The sequence below is a fragment of the Oncorhynchus gorbuscha genome, linkage group LG06 (assembly GCF_021184085.1).
Source record: "Oncorhynchus gorbuscha isolate QuinsamMale2020 ecotype Even-year linkage group LG06, OgorEven_v1.0, whole genome shotgun sequence".
Taxonomy (NCBI): domain Eukaryota; kingdom Metazoa; phylum Chordata; class Actinopteri; order Salmoniformes; family Salmonidae; genus Oncorhynchus; species Oncorhynchus gorbuscha.
The window spans coordinates 12665482-12680332 of NC_060178.1; the positions used below are offsets into that span (position 1 = coordinate 12665482).

General features: G+C 43.0%; 1 pseudogene; it reads right to left on the bottom strand.

Moving 5' to 3' along the window:
• LOC124037392 overlaps positions 1-14851 on the bottom strand; it is a 202799-nt pseudogene that overhangs the window by 2142 nt on the left and 185806 nt on the right.

Genomic DNA, 14851 nt, shown 5'->3' on the forward strand with positions numbered 1-14851 from the left:
CATCATCACCATCACCCAACAACATCACATGACCCAACAACATCACATGACCCAACAACATCACATGACCCAACAACATCACATGACCCAACATCATCACATGACCCAACAACATCACATGACCCAACAACATCACATCACTCAACAACATCACCATCACCCTACATCATCACCATCACCTGACCCAACATCATCACCATCACATGACCCAACATCATCACCATCACCCAACAACTTCACATGACCCAACAACATCACATGACCCAACATCATCACCATCACCCAACATCATCACATCACCCAACAACATCACATCACCCAACATCATCACCATCACCCAACATCATCGCATGACCCAACATCATCACCATCACCCAACAACATCACCTGACCCAACAACATCACATGACCCAACAACATCACCTGACCCAACATCACCTGACCCAACAACATCACCTGACCCAACAACATCACATGACCCAACAACATCACCTGACCCAACAACATCACCTGACCCAACAACATCACCTGACCCAACAACATCACCTGACCCAACAACATCACCTGACCCAACAACATCACCTGACCCAACAACATCACCATCACCCAACAACATCACCATCACCTGACCCAACAACATCACCATCACCCAACAACACCCAACATCACCCAACATCATCACTTGACCCAACAACATCACCTGACCCAACAACATTTGGACACCAAAAACCACCATGCTTCAGAAAAGAAACCACCAAAGCACTCAAAGTTGTGAGAGCAGAAATGACACCTAAAGACAACAACGATCCCACTGGGCACAGACGTCAGTTCAACGTCTAGTTTAGAAGTTGTTAAAAGTTGGTTGAAAAATAAATAATCTTCTTAAGTTTGTTTCAATGTCATCACATCGATTTTTGGGGGGTTGAAATGACGTGAAAACAAGGCTGATTCAACCTTGTGCCCCAGTGGGATGCCAACACAAACATCACAGAGGCACCTTAAGGCCACGACACTCAAGAGAATATGCAATGTACCATCACTAGATCTGTTATTCAGAATCTCACTGTCTGCACAACCAGGGACAATGAGAGAGGGTCACATTACTGTGTTGTACAGTGAAGATGCCCCTACACGCTGTTCTTGGGTCAGTTTTGGGCCAATTCTCTACACTAGTGGTTAAGTTTATGATGAGGGAAAACTGATCCAAAATCTGTAGCTTCACCCTGGAGTGTGCTGCATTTGTCTCCCTTTCTCTGTTCCGATTCTCTTCTTCCAGGAGTGTGCACTGGCATACTCCCCATCCTAGATTTGATTCAAGCATTGGCTGGAGGAAGTTTCCACCATTGATAAATCCATACTTCTCACTTTGGGTTGGCTTCTCTGAAGAGAGCACAATGTCCTACTAGATCCTCCATCTATAGCAGGGGTGTCAAAGTCAAATGGACGGAGGGCCAAATAAAAAATTTAGCTACAAGCCGAGGGCCGGACTGTTCGAATGTTCATTGAAACTTTTTTAAATGACGCATATAGTCTAGTGAACCTAATTGAACCTACTGAAAACCTAACAAATATATTCCAATATGATCAGATAAATAAAGCAATATTTTCTTATGGCTCTGTCAGTAATCTTTAATTTTCAACAGACACAAAAGACAAATTTCCTTTATATAAAAATCCCCATAACATGAACATTAAATGAAAGAAACCGGTATTCAAGGCACCATCAGTAGCCTATATTTTCTATTTTAGCAAAAGTGGGCTAAATTTACTTCAAAGAAAAAAACAATAATAGCAATTTTCTATCATCCACTCAACTGAAATATTTTTAAAATATAATTGGATTGAAATACAATAAAATAAAGTGCAAAAATCTATTAATCAAAAACAACACTTTGTTTAAGGAGAAGTAACATGCAGTGAAAACAAATATTAAACTTTAACTTTTAAACTTGAACTGAGTAAAAACTCTAAATATGTGATTGCACAGTAATGTTCACTTGTTTGAGGTTGAGGGTGATACTTGGTGGTGTCCCATCTTTTCCACAAGTTCATCAATGTTCGGGGTAAGGCTCTGAGCTGAGGAAATCCTCAGAATTGAGTGGAGGTGTTCAGCAGTAAGTCGACTTCTGTGTGATGTTTTGTTCAAGTTCATCAAAGAAAACAGTTGTTCACACAGGTATGTGCTGCCAAACATAGACAACGTTTGAGCAGCCTGGATGCGCAGCTGGGGCATTGTGTCGGAGGAAACGGGCGAACTCCGCAGCACCCACTGCCGCATATTTTGCCCTCAGTGCATCATTGCATTGGAGGTCAATCAACTCCATTTGGAGGTTTGGTGGTGAGCTTTCCACGTCAACAGCAAATGGGTTACCGAGCAGTTCCAACCTGCTTTTTGTGCTTCAAAGTCAGCAAATCGGCGTCGAAAGTCAGCGGCAAGCATACCTATTTTATCAGCCAACTGTGCGCTCGGGAACGCACTGGTAGAGAGCTTCTCTTTCATGGTCTGGCAGCTGGGAAAGTGGCTCAAATTTTCTTTCCGCATCTGCGTCTCCCACAGAGTCAGTTTGGTTTTAAATGCCTTCACTGTACTGTACATATCAGAGATGACACGATCCCGACCCTGCAGCTGCAAGTTCATTGCATTCAGATGACTCGTAATGTCACACAGAAAAGCCATTTCACACAGAAACATTTCGTCTCGGAGTTGTGTTGTGTCTTTCCCTTTGCTGTCCAAGAACAGACAAATCTCCTCACGAAGCTCGAAACATCTTTGAAGCACCTTTCCCTGGCTTAGCCATCGCACCTCTGTGTGATAAGGCAAATCACCATGCTCCGTTTCTAACTCCGTCAGAAATGCCTTGAACTGGCGGTGATTCAAACCTTTGGCTCTGATAAAGTTAACTGTGCGCGTGATGATGCTCATTACATGTTCCATTTTCAAGGCTTTACCGCACAACGCTTCCTGGTGTATGATACAATGATAAGCTGTCAGCTCACCTGTCGCGTTTTCCTCTTGCATCTTTTCCCGTATCTTCTCCACCAGTCCGCTCCTGTGTCCACACATCGCAGGTGCTCCGTCGGTTGTCAAACCCACGAGTTTTTCCCAAGGCAGCTCCATCTCATTTACACATCTTGACACCTCTTCATACAAATCATGCCCCGTAGTTGTGCCATGCATAGGACGTAAAGCCAAAAACTCCTCTGTCACGCTTTTGGCTGGAGTCCACTCCGCGGATGAAAATTGACAACTGGGCAATGTCAGAAATGTCGGTGCTCTCATCCACAGCCAAGGAATATGCAATGAAATCTTTTCCCTTTTTCACAAGCTGCTCTTTTAGATTGATGGACAACTGGTCTACTCTCTCGGCAATGGTGTTTCTGCTCAGACTCACATTTAAAAAGAGTTGCCTTTTTTCTGGGCAAACTTCGTCACAAACTTTAATCATGCAGTTTTTGATTAAATCCCCCTCCGTAAATGGCCGGGCTGGCTGATTTAGCGATCTCTTCTGCCAAAATAAAACTGGCCTTTACAGCAGCCTGGCCTTGTGATTTGGCTTTTTTGAACAGAGCCTGTCGAGATTTGAGGCCTCGTTTTAATTCCTCTGCCTTTTGTAGCCTTTGTTCCATGTCCATATTCTTGTTTTTGTCCGCGTGTTTCGTTTCATAATGTCGTCTCAGATTATACTCTTTCAGTACCGCCACACTTTCTCCACACAGAAGACACACAGGTTTTCCAGCTACCTCCGTGAACAAATACTCCGACTCCCACCTTGTTTGAAACCCCCGGTTCTCAGTGTCCACCTTCCGTTTTGCCATTTTTGATGGGTATCTGAAAGTTAATTTTACTGTGATGCTGACAACTGCTGTGCCAATAAATATTGAAATGAAGCAGCCTACTGCTCGGTGCATCACCGTTGCATTGTGGGAAATGTAGTATTGGTGCGTGTAAAAGATCTGCGGGCTGCCGGCTTGCTGCGGTTGCGGGCCGGTTCTAATAATAAATCAAGATCATCCCAGGGGCCGTAAAAAACCTTCTCGCGGGCCGGATGTGGCCCGCGGGCCTTGACTCTGACATATGTGATCTATAGCTATATTAGAGTGTTTTATGAAGGAGGGATCAAATATACTGTAGGCAGTTCAGTGGGAAAAAGGTGTGTTTGTGTGTGTACAGCATGCATAGAGTAGTCTGTGTGTATAGACTGTGTGTGTACACTGTGTAGTATATACACTGAGTGTATTAGGTACAGTGGGGCAAAAAAGTAGTTAGTCAGCCACCAAGTGTGCAAGTTCTCCCATTTAAAAAGATGAGGCCTGTAATGTTTATCATAGGTACACTTCAATGACAGACAAAATGAGAAAACAAATCCAGAACATCACATTGTTGGATTTTTTATGAATTTATTTGCAAATTATGGTGGAAAATAAGTATTTGGTCACATACAAACAAGCAAGATTTCTGGCTCTCACAGACCTGTAACTTCTTCTTTAAGAGGCTCCTCTGTCCTCCACTCATTACCTGTATTAATGGCACCTGTTTGAACTTGTTATCAGTATAAAAGAAACCTGTCCACAACCTCAAACAGTCACACTCGACTATGGCCAAGACCAAAGAGCTGTCAAAGGACACCAGAAACAAAATTGTAGACCTGCACCAGGCTGGGAAGACTGAATCTGCAATAGGTAAGCAGCTTGGTTTGAAGAAATCAACTGTGGGAGCAATTATTAGGAAATGGAAGACATACAAGACCACTGATAATCTCCCTCGATCTGGGGCTCCACGCAAGATCTCACCCCGTGGGGTCAAAATGATCACAAGAACGGTGAGCAAAAATCCCAGAACCACACGGGGGGGGACCTAGTGAATGACCTGCAGAGAGCTGGGACCAAAGTAACAAAGCCTACCATCAGTAACACACTACGCCACCAGGGACTCAAATCCTGCAGTGCCAGACGTGTCCCCCTGCTTAAGCCAGTACATGTCCAGGCCAGTCTGAAGTTTGCTAGAAAGCATTTGGATGATCCAGAAGAAGATTGGGAGAATGTCATATGGTCAGATGAACCAAAATATAACTTTTTGGTAAAAACTCAACTCGTTGTGTTTGGAGGACAAAGAATGCTGAGTTGCATCCAAAGAACACCATACCTACTGTGAAGCATGGGGGTGGAAACATCATGATTTGGGGATGTTTTTCTGCAAACGGACCAGGACGACTGATCCGTGTAAAGGAAAGAATGAATGGGGCCATGTATCGTGAGATTTTGAGTGAAAACCTCCTTCCATCAGCAAGAGCATTAAAGATGAAACGTGGCTGGGTCTTTCAGCATGACAATGATCCCAAACACACCGCCCCGGGCAATGAAGGAGTGGCTTCTTAAGAAGCATATCAAGGTCCTGGAGTGTCCTAGCCAGTCTCCAGATCTTAACCCCATAGAAAATCTTTGGAGGGAGGTGAAAGTCCGTGTTGCCCAGCAACAGCCCCAAATCATCACTGCTCTAGAGGAGGTCTGCATGAAGGAATGGGCCAAAATACCACCAACAGTGTGTGAAAACCTTGTGAAGACTTACAGAAAATGTTTGACCTCTGTCATTGCCAACAAAGGGTATATAACAAAGTATTGAGATAAACTTTTGTTGTTGACCAAATACTTATTTTCCACTATCATTTGCAAATAAATTCATTAAAAATCCTACAATGTGATTTTCTGGATTATTTTTCAAATTTTGTCTGTCATAGTTGAAGTGTACCTATGATGAAAATTACAGGCCTCTCTCATCTTTTTAAGTGGGAGAACCTGCACAATTGGTGGCTGACTAAATACTTTTTTGCCCCACTGTACACCCATCTAGTACTGGGTCGGACAACCTTTTGCCTCGAGAGTATGTAAACATTGCTCAATTGGTATCAAGGGACCTAACATGTGCCAGAAAATCATTCCCCACAACATTACACCACTGCAATGTTTTTACCACTCCTCATTTGTCCAGTGTTGGTGATCGCGCGCCCACCTGAGCCGTTTCTGCTTGCTTTCAGCTGATAGCAGTGGAACCCGGTATGGTCGCCTGCTGCAATAGCCCATCCGTGACTAGGATCGATGAGTTGTGCGTTCCAAGATGCCATTCTGCACACCAATGTTGTACTGTGACGTTATTTGCCTCAAAGTCGCTTAGGTCACTCGTTTTGCCCATTCTAACGTTCCATCGAACAGTAACTGAATGCCTTGATGCCTGTCTGCCTGGCCACTGAGTGTATATGTAGTGTGTATGTTTTTACGTGTGTTTTTACACGTGTCCATGTGTGTGTGTATGAGCTGACCTGTGAACTGCTTGCTCTTGATGGAGGCTTCAGAGGCCAAGGCGTGAGACACATTCATAATCCTCTTCTGCTGCTGCATGGCTAGGTCCAGATCAGTAAAGTCCAGTGGGACAGCCACACCAGACGACGGATGTGTGTTCTGAACACTGACACACAGGTGGGAGTACAAACATGAGGAAAAAGAGAGGCCGAAATCCAAAGGAAGTACAGTCTGCGTCCCAAATGGAACCTTTTCCCCTACCAATTCGTTCCTGGTCAAAAGTAATGCACTGCGTAGGGAATAGGTTCTGGTCAAAAGTAATGCACTGCGTAGGGAATAGGCTCTGGTCAGAAGTAATGCACTGCGTAGGGAATAGGCTCTGGTCAAAAGTAATGCACTGCGTAGGGAATAGGCTCTGGTCAAAAGTAATGCACTGCGTAGGGAATAGGCTCTGGTCAAAAGTAATGCACTGTGTAGGGAATAGGCTCTGGTCAAAAGTAATGCACTGCGTAGGGAATAGGCTCTGGTCAAAAGTAATGCACTGCGTAGGGAATAGGCTCTGGTCAAAAGTAATGCACTGCGTAGGGAATAGGCTCTGGTCAAAAGTAATGCACTGCGTAGGGAATAGGCTCTGGTCAAAAGTAATGCACTGCGTAGGGAATAGGCTCTGGTCAAAAGTAATGCACTGCGTAGGGAATAGGCTCTGGTCAAAAGTAATGCACTGCGTAGGGAATAGGCTCTGGTCAAAAGTAATGCACTGCGTAGGGAATAGGCTCTGGTCAAAAGTAATGCACTATGTAGGGAATAGGCTCTGGTCAAAAGTAATGCACTATGTAGGGAATAGGCTCTGGTCAAAAGTAATGCACTATGTAGGGAATAGGCTCTGGTCAAAAGTAATGCACGATGTAGGGAATAGGCTCTGGTCAAAAGTAATGCACTATGTAGGGAATAGGCTCTGGTCAAAAGTAATGCACTATGTAGGGAATAGGCTCTGGTCAAAAGTAATGCACTATGTAGGGAATAGGCTCTGGTCAAAAGTAATGCACTATGTAGGGAATAGGCACTGGTCAAAAGTAATGCACTATGTAGGGAATAGGCTCTGGTCAAAAGTAATGCACTATGTAGGGAATAGGCTCTGGTCAAAAGTAATGCACGATGTAGGGAATAGGCACTGGTCAAAAGTAATGCACGATGTAGGGAATAGGCTCTGGTCAAAAGTAATGCACTATGTAGGGAATAGGCTCTGGTCAAAAGTAGTGCACTATGTAGGGAATAGGCACTGGTCAAAAGTAGTGCACTATGTAGGGAATAGGCACTGGTCAAAAGTAATGCACTATGTAGGGAATAGGCTCTGGTCAAAAGTAATGAACTATGTAGGGAATAGGCACTGGTCAAAAGTAGTGCACTATGTAGGGAATAGGTACTGGTCAAAAGTAGTGCACTATGTAGGGAATAGGCTCTGGGACGTACACAATGTTTGCGATCACTTTTTTGTGTTATGTTCTAAAGTTTTTGTAGTTAGCTTAAGTTTTAAGCTAAGACTCCATTTTAAGTCACAACTGGGATTGAATCAGCCACAACCCAACAGTGGATCCTGTGGACCCAGAGACCCAGGATTAGGGACATTACAATGTTTGTGATATGTTTTCTTCTCCCAATAAGAAGTACCCAGATTTCTCACAAACAAACTACTATTTCTTATCAAGAATCTGCCAGATCACTCTAAATTTGCCTTAGTTTTGTTTTTGAACGACTGAATTTCTTTTTGTAATAAAAAGTTCTAAAATAAATAGATTTTTATGAAACTATGTCAAGAGTACTTGGATTTGTCCAGGATGTTTCTTATGCGTTCTGCTCTGCGTTGACGCTCCTCCATCTGCTCCTGGCTCAGAGGCTCCCCGGGGTCTGACTCCACATAGCGCTCTGAGATAGGCACCTTCTGGGGCTTGGACAGCTACATACACCAATCATAGACATCCAGTCATAGACATCCAGTCAACCAACACATCCATATTAAAGTGCAATTCCAACACTTTTCAAACTCATTTTCATAATCTCCAGCACAATACCAGTGTCTACATAAGTGAAAACGGCGCAATTCTAAGTTTTTAGAAGAAAACATTTGAGTAAAAGAATTCTACCCGATGACATCATCAAAAGTTTAAACATTTTAAGAAAGGTGATTTTCAAAAACACAGATTGGTGGTGAAGTGGGGAGCAAGACAATACCCTGCCCTGTGATGTCACAGAGAAGCATTTTTTAGGGCTTTTCTTCTTCTCTTTTTAACCACAGATCATAGAAACGTACTTCTTTCAGTAGACACTGGTTTGGTGCTGTAGATAATGAATAGGAGGTTAAAAATTGGCGGAATTGCAATTTAAGGCTTAGAACAACATTCAGAAATCATCAGTTTACAGTGCCTTCAGAAAGTATTCATACCCCTTGACTTATTCCACATTTTGTTATTACAGCCTGAATTCAAAATGGATTACATGTACTTTTCCCTCACCCATGTACACATAATAACCCATTATGACAAAGTGAAAACATATTTTTTGAAATGCTGGCAAATGTATAGAAAATTAAATACAGAAATATCTCATTTACATAAGTATTCACACCCATGAGTCAACATATGTTAGAATCACCTTCCGCTGCGATTACAGCTGTGAGTATTTCTGGGTAAGTCTCTCTGTACCTGTTGGAAAGCAGACTGAACCAGGATTTCCTTTAGGATATTGCCTGTGCTTAGCTCTATTCCATTTATTTTTATCCTAAAAAACTCCTTAGTCCTTGCCGATGACAAACATACCCATAATATGATGCAGCCACCATCATGCTTGGAAATATGAAGCATGGTACACAGTGATGTGTTGTATTGTATTTGCCTCAAACATAATGCTTTCTATTCAGGACATAAAGCTAATTTCTTTGCCACATATTTCTTCTTTCTTTTTATTCTGTCATTTAGGTTAGTATTGTTGAGTAACTACAATGTTATTGATCCATCCTCAGCTCTCTCCTATAACAGCCATTAAACTATGTAACTGTTTTAAAGTCACCATTGGCCTCATGGTGAAGTCCCTGAGCAGTTTCCTTCCTCTCCAGCAACCGAGTTAGGAAGGACGCCTTTATCTTTGTAGTGACTGGGTGTATTGACACACCATCCAAAGTGTAATTAATAACTTCACCATCCTCAAAGGGATATTCAATGTCAGTTGTTTTCTTCTTCTACCAATAGTTGCCTTCCTTTGCGAGGCATTGGAAAACCTCCCTTGTCTTTGTGGTTGAATCTGTGTTTGAAAATCATTGCTCGACTAAGGGATTTGACATATAATAGCATGTGTGAGGTAATCATTCAACAATCATGTGAAAGACTATTATTGCACACAGCGTGAGTCCATGCAACTTATTAACTCAAGACATTTCAGCTTTTAATTTTTAATCAATTTGTAAAGATTTCCACTTTTTCCACACAATTCCACTTTGACATTATGTGGTATTGAATGTAGGCCAGTGACAACATCTACATTTGATCATTTTTAAAATGCAGGCTGTAACACAACAAAATGTGGAAAAAGTCTAGGGGTGTGAATACTTTCAGTAGGCACTGTAAATGGTCATACTGTTGGGGTCAGATAAATTCAAACTTTGCGGTTCAGCATAGCTATAAGGTTCTACAAAAACAAGGTTATGTGACTGTAGTTGAAAGCATTAGTTCACTTTGCATTTTGTATCTTAATTGTGTATGTGGTGAATGGTAAGTAGTATGAGCCTCAGGCTAGCCTCTAAATCAAAACCATCCACAACTGCATAGTCGTAAAGGGGATGTTCGGTATTATACAGTTTGTAGTGGCTGTTTAAAGAAGGATGGATTACAGTTTCTCCAGGCCCATAGACTACTTTTAAGGTGAGGTAAAATACTAAACTTCCCCTTTTTAACCACTTATGTGTACAGGCATAATATTCATCAATAAGAGGGTTGATAGGAGAAAATTGATTAGCCATTCATGAACGTACCTCACGACTGAGGTTCAGGTCGTAGTCGAGGGGCTCCATGTCAGTCCCCCCTCATGGGCGTGGCCATCACCGTGAGCCACTCATCTGATTGGATCCTCTCCCTTTCCTTCAGCTCTCTGTGCCCCTCGTCGCTCTGGCCCTCGGCACCCAGTCGCTCCACCACCTGAGCTTTCTGCTCCTGCTGCAAATCAAAGTCCTGCTGCTCTCGCCTCCACTAGGGGGGGACAAACAACAGTTACTTTATCTGACCACTAGAGGGGGGGGGGGGGGGGAGTTCTGAAACTGTTTGGGGCCTGGGACCCCTTTTGTGATAGCAAATTCATCAGGGACCCCCTGCATAACACACAACTCGAGTGAGATAAAATAAAAAATAAAAAACATACAAGGAGTTTTACTATGACTTCCGCAGTGCATGGCCAGAAAAATAACATTTCGGGGCCCTAGGAAGGAACATTTTAAAGGCCCATTGTATCTGACCACTAAACCAGGGCAAAAAAATACCATGAATACCATTATTTTAATGATTTTCACAAACTTTAATCCTTAGAATGGTCCTTTGGAGGAAGGACTGTTGACATATATACTACCTTTCAAAAGTTTGGGGTCCCTTAGAAATGTCCTTGTTTTTGAAAGAAAAAAAGCAAATTTTTTGTCCATTTAAAATGACATCAAATTGATCAGAAATACTGAGTAGACATTGTTAATGTTGTAAATGACTATTGTAGATGGAAAAAGCTGATTTTTAATGAAATATCTATATAGGCGTACAGAGGCCCATTATCAGCAACCATCACTCCTGCGTTCCAATGGCACGTTGTGTTAGCTAATCCAAGTTTAGCATTTTAAAAGGCTAACTGATCATTAGAAAACCCTTTTGCAATTATGTTAGCACAGCTGAAAAACAGTTGTGCTGATTAAAGAAGCAATAAAACTGATCTTATTTGGACTTGCTGAGTATCTGGAGCATAAGCATTTGTGGGTTCGATTACAGGCTCAAAATGGCCAGAAACAAAGACCTTCTTCTTTTGAACGGTAGTGTATATCCAAAAGAAAAAATGTATTTCCTGAAAATAAAAACTATCATTGTATTTTTTTGTTTTCCTGGTTTCATGAGGAAATTAGATGAATTACATCATCAGAAACAACCACCAAACAATATTGATTAACCTGTGACCACAAACCCACACACTCTCCTTTGCTTTTCCAAACCCATAAACACATTTGTGTTTTGAGTAAATAACTGTTTGTATGACAGTGTGTGTACTGTATGAGTGTATTTGTTTGTGCCCAAGCTCTGAAACCCATGCGTGCATAATTCCCACTGCAGTGTGTGTAGGCCTCATCAGAATGTATTCCCATGCTGTGAGGAGAAAGTGCATCACATGCGTCATTGTGCTCGGTGGTCGGAGAAAAATCACAGGGAAAATGCATGCATACATACTCATCAAACCCCCTGCCAAATGGAAAAACACAGCCAGAAGAGATTTTTTAGAAGCAACGTTACTTTATTCTCGAGTGCAGATCTCTACATTAGAATATAACAGGAGTGTAGGAGTTGTGATTTTTCGTTTTACAGATTCACTTAACAATGAGCTGTCCATTATTTCCCTTCCTTTGTGCTATTTTCACATCCTTGCTGATTTAAAACAAATTGGGATGGGTGAAAGAAATATGGTGGAATTTACACCTGCCTTGATGGTAGGCTTTCGGCAGCCATTTTGCTTATCCCTTTCCTGTCCTTTCATCTGCAGTGAATAAGATAAAATAGGCCAATTAAAGGTACTCAGACTGGAGTACTCGCTCACTATGACCTTGAAAGTGGACCGTTGTAGCGGTCAACCACAGCCAAATAGAAACGTCTTTGTTGTGGTCTTAAAGAGGCTGTGCTAATGTTGATGTAGCACCAACTAAATGGTGTGAATAAGAGACTGTTTAATATGGCATGGTGTGGTATAAGATGAGCAGATTCAAATGACCTAAAAGAGAATCTAAAATAAGTAGTAGTGTAAACTCTGGCTATTATGGTGAAGAACTACAAAATAAAACTCCGTAACCAGCAAAAGCTGATGAAGTAAGTATTGCCAACTGTAAGTAGGAGCTGGGAACACAAAGGCTGATCAGTAATGCAATTAGGAGTTTGAAGCTATTATTGATGAGCTCATAGCAATCTGGTCAAGATTGTGTGTTAGATAATATATTAGACTTTGTAATGTGATGTCTCTCGTCTTTTGACGATCATAGGCTCAATTAATCTGATTCTGTGGTAGCCATAGCACGCCATAAGACAACCAGGGTGGAAAAAGTGAGGTTGATGGGCAATTTTGTGAGAAGAAAATGATTCCTCAGCAAAAAAAGGCACTTTCATTAGATTCATTCGTGTAATGCTAAAGATTGAGGGAGCAGGTATATGTTTGGTAATGATTGAGGGAGCAGGTATATGTTTGGTAATGATTGAGGGAGCAGGTATGTTTGGTAATGATTGAGGGAGCAGGTATGTTTGGTAAAGATTGAGGGAGCAGGTATATTTGGTAAAGATTGAGGGAGCAGGTATATTTGGTAATGATTGAGGGAGCAGGTATGTTTGGTAATGATTGAGGGAGCAGGTATGTTTGGTAATGATTGAGGGAGCAGGGACATTTGGTAATCATTGAGGGAGCAGGGACGTTTGGTAATGATTGAGGGAGCAGGTACGTTTGGTAATGATTGAGGGAGCAGGTATGTTTGGTAATGATTGAGGGAGCAGGTATGTTTGGTAATGATTGAGGGAGCAGGTATGTTTGGTAATGATTGAGGGAGCAGGGACGTTTGGTAATCATTGAGGGAGCAGGTATGTTTGGTAATGACTGAGGGAGCAGGTATGTTTGGTAATGACTGAGGGAGCAGGGACGTTTGGTAATGACTGAGGGAGCAGGGACGTTTGGTAATGACTGAGGGAGCAGGGACGTTTGGTAATGACTGAGAGAGCAGGGACGTTTGGTAATGACTGAGGGAGCAGGTATGTTTGGTAATGACTGAGGGAGCAGGGACGTTTGGTAATGACTGAGGGAGCAGGGACGTTTGGTAATGACTGAGGGAGCAGGGACGTTTGGTAATGACTGAGGGAGCAGGGACGTTTGGTAATGACTGAGGGAGCAGGGATGTTTGGTAATGACTGAGGGAGCAGGGACGTTTGGTAATGACTGAGGGAGCAGGGACGTTTGGTAATGACTGAGGGAGCAGGTATGTTTGGTAATGACTGAGGGAGCAGGGACGTTTGGTAATGACTGAGGGAGCAGGGACGTTTGGTAATGACTGAGGGAGCAGGGACGTTTCGTAATGACTGAGGGAGCAGGGACGTTTGGTAATGACTGAGGGAGCAGGGACGTTTGGTAATGACTGAGGGAGCAGGGACGTTTGGTAATGATTTGTACCACTTCCTCGTTGATTTGTTCAAACATGGTACACATTTCCCCATCCCCATTTCATCAAATCTCTATAAAATATAACTTTACAAATGTATAGGCTACTGAAAATATCCTTCAGTAAATTAATAAAAATGTATATGTACAGAAATGTAAATGTACATAGAATGGCCTTTTCTTCTCTTGTGACAGAGAGGGAGGGAAGGCAGAGATGCCCACCTCTTCTCCTTGATATACATTCAGTGTGTCAGTGAGGTAACATACAGGGGCACAAATGTTGGGGTAAACTCAACCCCTACACCTTGATATGGGGAACAGCGCTGTCTTACAGTCCATCTCTGACAGATATCCCCTCCCCTAGTCCCCAAAGCGGCCTCCACCACGCACAGTCTGACTGCTCTGCAGCCCAGCCTAGCTGGCTCCGGCTTAGCACCAGCCCCACCGACCCTTAGCATGATGCTAATTTTACTAATGTTACTGCCATTGGTTACACATGGGGGAGAGAGTGGGAGAATGGTGTTAAAATAAGCCGTTTAGCATGTTAGTGCTTGTGGCGGTGGCTCCTATGTGAGGGGTTCGGCAGGGGCGTGACAGTGGCAGTGGTCCCTGCTTCTGCTGCGTGGTTAGGGAGGGGGGGAACGTACTGAGCCCAGGTCAGTGGAGGAGAGAGGCCTGGTAGTGGATGAGGAACGATGGGTGGTGGTGTGACGTTCTCCCTGGCTGAGGTTCCTCTTGCGCTCGCGGACCAGGTCCCTCTGGTGTCTCTTCATACGCTCCAGCTGCTCCTCAGCACTCATGCGGCTCCGGGGGGCCTGGGCCAGAGACTGGGGCTGCTGGTCAGAAGAGTACAGCTGCTCCAAGGCACTCTTAGGTCTCTCCTGGGACAAATTGTGAGAGAGGGAGATAGTGAGTGAGAGAGAGAAACATAGTGAAAGAGATATGAGATGGGTAGTGCCATAGAAATGTGATATGAAGAGGGAGAAAGGAAAGGAGAGGTAAAGGAAGACAGTAAAAACAAAGGAAAAAACAGACGCATCTTCAACACAAATTCAGTATTTAGTCTTAGGACAAGATAGCAGAGTTTCTCAACTCCACAATGTACAAGTACAATGAAGTTGACTAGCGACGAGTGTGG